The sequence below is a fragment of the Cryptomeria japonica genome, chromosome 8, assembly GCF_030272615.1.
Source record: "Cryptomeria japonica chromosome 8, Sugi_1.0, whole genome shotgun sequence".
NCBI lineage: Eukaryota > Viridiplantae > Streptophyta > Pinopsida > Cupressales > Cupressaceae > Cryptomeria > Cryptomeria japonica.
The window spans coordinates 405,186,021-405,193,635 of NC_081412.1; positions in this window are offsets into that span (position 1 = coordinate 405,186,021).

Consider the following 7,615-nt stretch of genomic DNA (forward strand, 5'->3'; position numbering starts at 1 on the left):
TTCTAAAAGCAAAGCATATAAATGCTATAATAGGAGAACTAAGAAAATAGTTGAAAGTGTTAATTCGAAGGTGAATGATATGTCAAATAAATTTGAAGGATCAAGCAGGTCTGAACTTGAAAAAGATGATAATGAAGAAAGATTGGTGATCTTTGAACTGGAAGCATAGAATAATGATCAACCAGCAAATGTAGTACTGGCAAGCGAGGACAGTGAAGAAGAAAGTGGTGAATCAACTGGTGAATTAGATGAGGAAGATGCAAAACTAACATAGACTATACCTAGATATGTGAGATTAAATCACTCTTAGAACCATATAATTGGTGATAAGAATGCAGGTGTGCAAACCAAGAGGAAGATTAGAGAAAATTCTTGTTTGATCTCTACAATGGAACCCAAGACAATTAAGGAAGCTCTCAAAGATGATGACTGGGTGAAAGAAATGAATGAGGAATTAGACTAAATAGAGAAAAATCAGACATGGGCACTTGTTCTTAGATGGGAGGATAAGAATGTGATTGGAACCAAATGGGTCTTCAGGGATAAGTTAAATGAAGATGGAAAAATGGTAAGAAATCAGTCAAGGTTAGTCTGCAAAGGATATGCACAGGAAGAAGGTGAAGACTATGGTGAAAATTTTGCACCAGTTGCAAGATTGGAAGGAGTAAGGATGCTGCTAGCATTTACTGCATATAAGGGATTCAAAGTCTACCAAATGGATGCCAAGTCAGCCTTTTTGAATGGAATTCTTGAAGAGGAAGTATCCATTGAACAACCAGATGGTTTTTCCTTGATTGATGATAAGGACATGGTATGTAAATTGCATAAAGCTTTGTATGGTCTAAAGCAAACACCGAGAGCAAGGTATGAGAGATTACATGCACATTTGATCAAGATTGGATTCCAACATACCAGTGAGGACAGTAATATTTATCTAAAAACTGATGGAGACAATATGCTAATAGCTGAAGTATTTGTAGATGACATAATTTTTGGTGGAGATGACAATATGAGTATGGACTTTGTTGATGAGATGAAAAAGGAATTCGAGATGTCTCTAATTGGTGAATAAAGTTCTTTATTGGATTACAGATCAACAACTGGATGGTGGTATTTTTATCTATCAAAGCAAGTATATTAAAGAGGTGTTGAAGACTTTTGGTATGGAAGACTGTAACCCGATAGGTACACTGATGGTAATAGGCTGCAAGTTGACAAAGCAAGATGACTCACCTGATGCTAGTGAAAAAGATTACAGGTCTATGATTGGTAAACTACATTATGTTGTACATAGCAGATCGGAAATTGCTTATGTTGCTAGGTTAGTTACAAGATTCCAAAAAGAGCCAAAAGAAAGTCACATGGTGGTTGTTAAGAGGATTTTCTTATATCTTAAAGGAACATTAGACTATGGATTATGGTATCCCTGCAAAGGAAATTTCACTTTAGATGTTTTTACTGATGCAGATTGGGCAAGCAATGTGGATGATAGGAAAAGCACAATCGGTGGAGCTTTTCTACTTGGAGGAAGACTTGTAGCATGGACAAGCAAGAAACAAACTTGTGTTTCTCAATCTAACGTTGAAGCTGAGTATGTTGTTGCATCCATGAATTGCATGCAAGCCATATGGATGAGACATGTGCTAGAAGGATTCAAGAAGGATATGTCTGAACCATTGACTATCTATTGTGACAATACAAGTGTAATAAATATTTCCAAGAATCTTGTACTTCATGCAAGAACCAAGCATATAGAGTTGAATTATTGTTTCTTAAGAGAAAAAGTTCAGGAGAAGCAGGTAAAGATGGAGTATCCAAAGACTACTTTTGAGTTTCTCATAAGTAAACTAGGGGTTAGACCCCTACACCTGAAGAACTAAGATGTTGGAGTTGCATCAATCCTGTGGATTTCATGTTTATTTTTTATTAAGGATTGATGAAGGTGTGAGCTACTTCATAGGGGGAGTGTCTCTAATGCAGTATGATATGATTTATAGTTCTGGTCAGATTGAATTCAAGTGATACATTTTTAACTTTGGAATTGTTGTCAAAAGGGGAGAAGAAAAAGAAATTTGTTAATCAGTTATGGAGAAGAAAAAGAAAAATCTGATGATCAAGCATGAGGAGAAGAAAAGACAGTGAAGACTGGCGGATGATGAGACCGGCAAGTAATGTGCTAAGATGTAGATGATTGGCATATATGATTGTATAAGTGATTGGTGTTGGTGTTGCCATCAATGCCAAAGGGGGAGATTGTTGGCATGATTAGCATAACTCATAAATATGAGATGATGGTGGATGACTGTATCGGTAGAGGATGATGATGGCATGATCAATTATTTGTGTTGTCATTGATGGCAACCTATATCAATTAATATTTGACGATGATTACAAATGGACTTTGATGTCTAACTTGTTGGATAAGTGATTCGGTCTATCGGATTTAGAATTTGTAAGTATGACAGTGTTTACTGGCAGGACTGAGAATTAGGACTTCAACCGGTAAAATAAAAGATTTTGATGGAATCGATGATGGTTGGAGACTTGTAGTTTGAGACATAATCTTCTATGATGGATTTGTGTATGTGACTAGAACCACATCCCATGTTGATTACCGGAAGACATGTTTTGAATATCTGATGGAGTTGTGCTAAGGTTTTAGTAGGGTTTAAGGACCAATGATGAATTCACTCAACCGGTAATTATTTCTATTGTGATGGTGATTGGCGGCGAGTCTACATGAAGTTGGTAACATGGAACAAACCATGTGAAAAATTTAATTATTATTTTGGCGCGATTCAAGGAAGAATTTCTTGGGAAACAATGAAATGCTTAGTAGAGTCTTTTGAGGATATAGATTGGATTTCCGTGATGGGTTATGATTAATCAACGGTTGATATTCCATTGTAATTTTTTATAATGATCTATATAACAATTTGTGATGATCTCTTATGATTTGTATTGTAAATTCAAGATGTAATTAGGTTTTGTGGCCGAACTAGTTGAGATGGCTATTTAGGGCGACACAACTGATGTTTCATGTGTCGGTGGCATTAGGAGAATGACTTAAGCCATCCCAGAGAAGATAGAGATTTTCCTAAGTGTTGTAGACTATGAAGCATAACTAGATCTGATTTAGCAAGCTGAAAGTGCAAAGTAACAGATCATTTTTCATTGTTGTTCTCTAACAATTACAACAACATAAATCCCTTAATCGGGTAGGTCCTAACAAGCCTTTGTCATCTAAGTCCCCTAATAGGGCAGCTCACAAAAGAGTGTTTAAATCCTCTAACCAGGTTGATCCTAACAGATCATTAAGCTCCTAGCTGGAGTGATAAGTGAATCCCTTAACCGGGTGACTCCTAACAGGGTCTTCTCCTAACCAGGTGTATTGTAAGCTCCTAACAAGGCGTACTTTGAAAGAGTACAAATTATTGTGGGTAACCTTCCCCACCATGGTTTTTCCCATTTGTGTTTCCATGTTAAAAAACTTGGTGTTCATGTGTGGAATGTCTTTCCATGGTGTTTATGTTTTCATGCATTATTTTTGATTACCGATTATGATAAGTTTACTTTTGTTTATCAGAGATCTGAAAGTGGTTACTGGTAATGTTAATGAATTGATAGATGAAGTATTCTGATCTGATAATAAGTCAGTATGAGTATGTGTTGATCAGATATCTACTTTGTGTATATTCTGATTAATAAGATTGCATAAGTGGGTAACAAATATATGAAATCCGTTAAAGGGGTAGATTCATTGATTTTAAATCTATTGTAAATGGTTTTAATTTGAAGTTATAGATTGTCTTAATACTGAGAGGTACTGATTCACCCCCCCTTCTCAGTATTAACCAAATCCTTATAAGATTAACAGTCCTAAGGGATCATATTGTGTCCTTTGACCCCTTAAGACACCATATGACCCCTAATGATACCATATAACCCCCTAGGTGTTGTTAGGGGTCATATTGTGTCCCAAGGGGTCATATGATGTCCCATGACTTTTTAGGACACCATATGAGCCATTAAGACACCATATGGTGTCACTAGGGGTTGTATGGTGTTCTGAGGGGTCATATGGTGTCCTATGACCCATTAGGACACCATATGGTGTTGTTAGTGGTAGTATGGTGTCCTAAGGCATCATATGGTGTCATATGACCCCTTAGGACACCATATGACCCCTTGGGTGTTGTTAGGGGTCATCATGTGTTTTAAGGGGTGATATGGTGTCATGTGACCCCTCAGAACACCATATGAGCCCTTAGGACACCATATGGTGTCGTTAGAGGTTGTATGGTGTCGTGAGGGGTCATATGGTATCCTTAGGACACCATATGAGCCCTTAGGACACCATATGGTGTTGTTAGGGGTCATGTGGTGCAAGGGGTCATATAATGTCCTATGACCCCTTAGGACAACATATGGTGTCATTAGGGGTCGTGTGATGTCCTAAGGGGTCATATGGTGTCCTTTGACCCCTTAGGACACCATATGACCCATAACGACACCATATGACCCCTTAGATATTGTTAGGGGTCATATTGTGTCCTAATGGGTCATATGGTGTCCTATGACCCCTTAGGAAACCACATGACCCCTTAAGACACCATATGTTGTCGTTAGGGGTTGTATGGTGTCCTAAGAGGTCATGTGATGTCCTATGACCCCTTAGGACACCATATGACCCCTTAGGTGTCGTTAGGGTTCATATGGTGTCCTAAGGGGTCATATGGTGTCCTATGATCCCTTTGGACACCATATGACCCCTAATGACACCATATGACCCCTTAGGTGTCGATAGGGGTCATCTTGTGTCCTAAGGGGTCATATGGTATCTTGTGACCCCTTAGGACACCATATGATCCCTTAGGACACAATATGGTGTCGTTAGGGGTCATATGGTATCCTAAGGGGTCATATGATGTCCTCTAACCCCTTAGGACACCATATGACCCCTAGCAACACCATATGACCCCTTATGTGTCGTTAGGGGTCATCTTGTGTCCTAAGGGGTCATATGGTGTCTTGTGACCCCTTAGGACACCATATGTGCCCTTAGGACACCTTATGGTGTCGTTAGGGGTCGTATGGTGTCCTAAGGGGTCATATGGTGTCCTTTGACCCCTTAGGACACCATATGACCTCTAATAACACTATATGACCCCTTAGGTGTTGTTAGGGGTCATATTGTGTCGTGAGGGGTCATATGGTGTCCCCTAACAACTTAGGACACTATATGACCCCTTATGACATCATATGGTCTTGTTAGGGGTCGTATGGTGTTCTAAGGGGTCATATGGTGTTCTATGATCTCTTAGGACACTATATGAGCTCTTAGGACACCATATGGTGTCGTTATGGGTCGTATGGTGTCCTATGACCCCTTAGGACACCATATGACCCCTTAGGTGTTGTTAGGGATCATATTGTGTCCTAACAGGTCATATGGTGTCTTATGACCCCTTATGACACCATATGACCCCATAGGACACCAAATGTTTTTGTTAGGGGTCGTATGGTTTCCTACGAGATCATGTGGTGTTCTATGACCCCTTAGAACAAGTATGACCCCTTAGGTGTCATTAGGGGTCATATGGTGTCCTAAAGGGTAATATGGTGTCCTATGACCCCTAACAACACCATATGACCCCTTAGGTGTCATTAGGGGTCATCTTGTTTCCTAAGGGGTCATATGATGTTCCGTGACCCTTTACGACACCATATGGGTCATATGGGTAAATGGTGTCCCATGACATCTTAGAATACCATATGATCCCTTGGGACACCACATGGTGTCGTTAGGGGTTGTATGGTGTCCTCAGCGGTCATATGGTGTACTATGACCCCTTAGGACACCATATGGTGCTGTTAGGGGTCGTATGGTGTCCTAAGAGGTCATATGGTGTCCTATGACCCCTTAGGACACCATATGATCCCTAACGACACCATATGACCCCTTACATTTTGTTAGGGGTCATATTGTGTCCTAACAGGTCATATGGTGTCCTATGACCTCTTAGGACACCATATGTTGTCATTAGGAGTCGTATGGTGTCCTAAGAGGTCATGCGATGTCTTATGACCCTTTAGGACACCATACGACCCCTTGGGTGTCGTGTGGTGTCCTAAGGGGTCATATGGTGTTCTATGACACTTTAGGACACCATATGGCCCCTGAGGCATTGTTAGGGGTCATATGGTGTCCTATAACCCCTTAGGACACCATATAACCCCTTAGGACAATGTATGTTGTCGTTAGGTGTCGTATTGTGTCCTAAGACGTCATGTGGTGTCCTATGACCCCTTAAGACACCATATGACCCCTAATGACACCATATGACCCCTTACAACACCACATATTGTCATTAGAGGTCATATGGTGTCCTAAGAGGTCATGTGGTGTCTTATGACCCTTTAGGACACCATATAACCCCTTAAGTGTCATTAGGGGTTGTATGTTGTCCTAAGGGATCATATGGTGTCTTATGACCCCTTAGGACCATATGACCCTTAGTGACACCATATGACCTTTTAGGTGTCGTTAGGGGTCATATTGTGTCCTAAGAGGTCATGTGGTGTCTTATGAGCCCTTAGGATACCATATGAGCCCTTAGATGTTGTTAGCGTTTGTATGGTGTCCTAAGGGATCATATGGTGTTCTATGACTGCTTAGGACACCATATGACCCCTAAAAACACCATATGATCCTTTAGGTGTTGTTAGGGGCAATATTGTGTCCTAACAGGTCATATGGTGTCCCATGACCTCTTAGGACACCATATGATCCCTTAGGTGTCGTTAGGGGTCATCTTCTGTCCTAAGGGGTCATATGGTATCCCGTGACCCCTTAGGATACCATATGAGCCCTTAAGACACCATATGGTGTTGTTAGGGGTCCTATGGTGTCCTAAGGGGTCATATGGTGTCCAATGACCCCTTAGGACACCATAGGACCCCTAACAACACCATATGGTGTCTTAAGGGCTCATATGGTATCTTAAGGGGTCACGGGATACCATATGACCCCTTAGGACAGAAGATGACCCAATGACCCCTTAGGACACTATATGGTGTCGTTAGGGGTTGTATAGTGTCCTAAGGGTTCATATGGTGTCCTATGACCCCTTAGAACACCATATGACCCCTAACGACATGATATGACCCCTTAGGTGTTGCTAGGGGTCATATTGTGTCCTAACGGGTAATATGGTATCCAATGATCCCTTAGGACATCATGTGTTGTTGTTAGGGGTTGTATGGTATCCTAAGAGGTCATGTGGTGTCTTATGACCCCTTAGGACACCCTATGATCCCTTAGGTGTCATTAGGGATCGTATGGTGTCCTAAGGGGTCATATGGTGTCCTATGACCCCTTAGGACACCATATGACCCCTAACAACACCATATGACCCCTTAGGTGTTGTTAGGGCTCATCTTGTGTCCCAAGGGGTCATATGGTGTCTTCTGACCCCTTAGGACACCATGTGAGCCCTTAGGACACCATATGGTGTCGTTAGGGGTTGTATGGTGTCTTAAGGGGTCATATGGTGTCCTATGACCCCTTAGGACACCATATGACCCCTTAGGTGTCATTAGGGGTCATATGGTG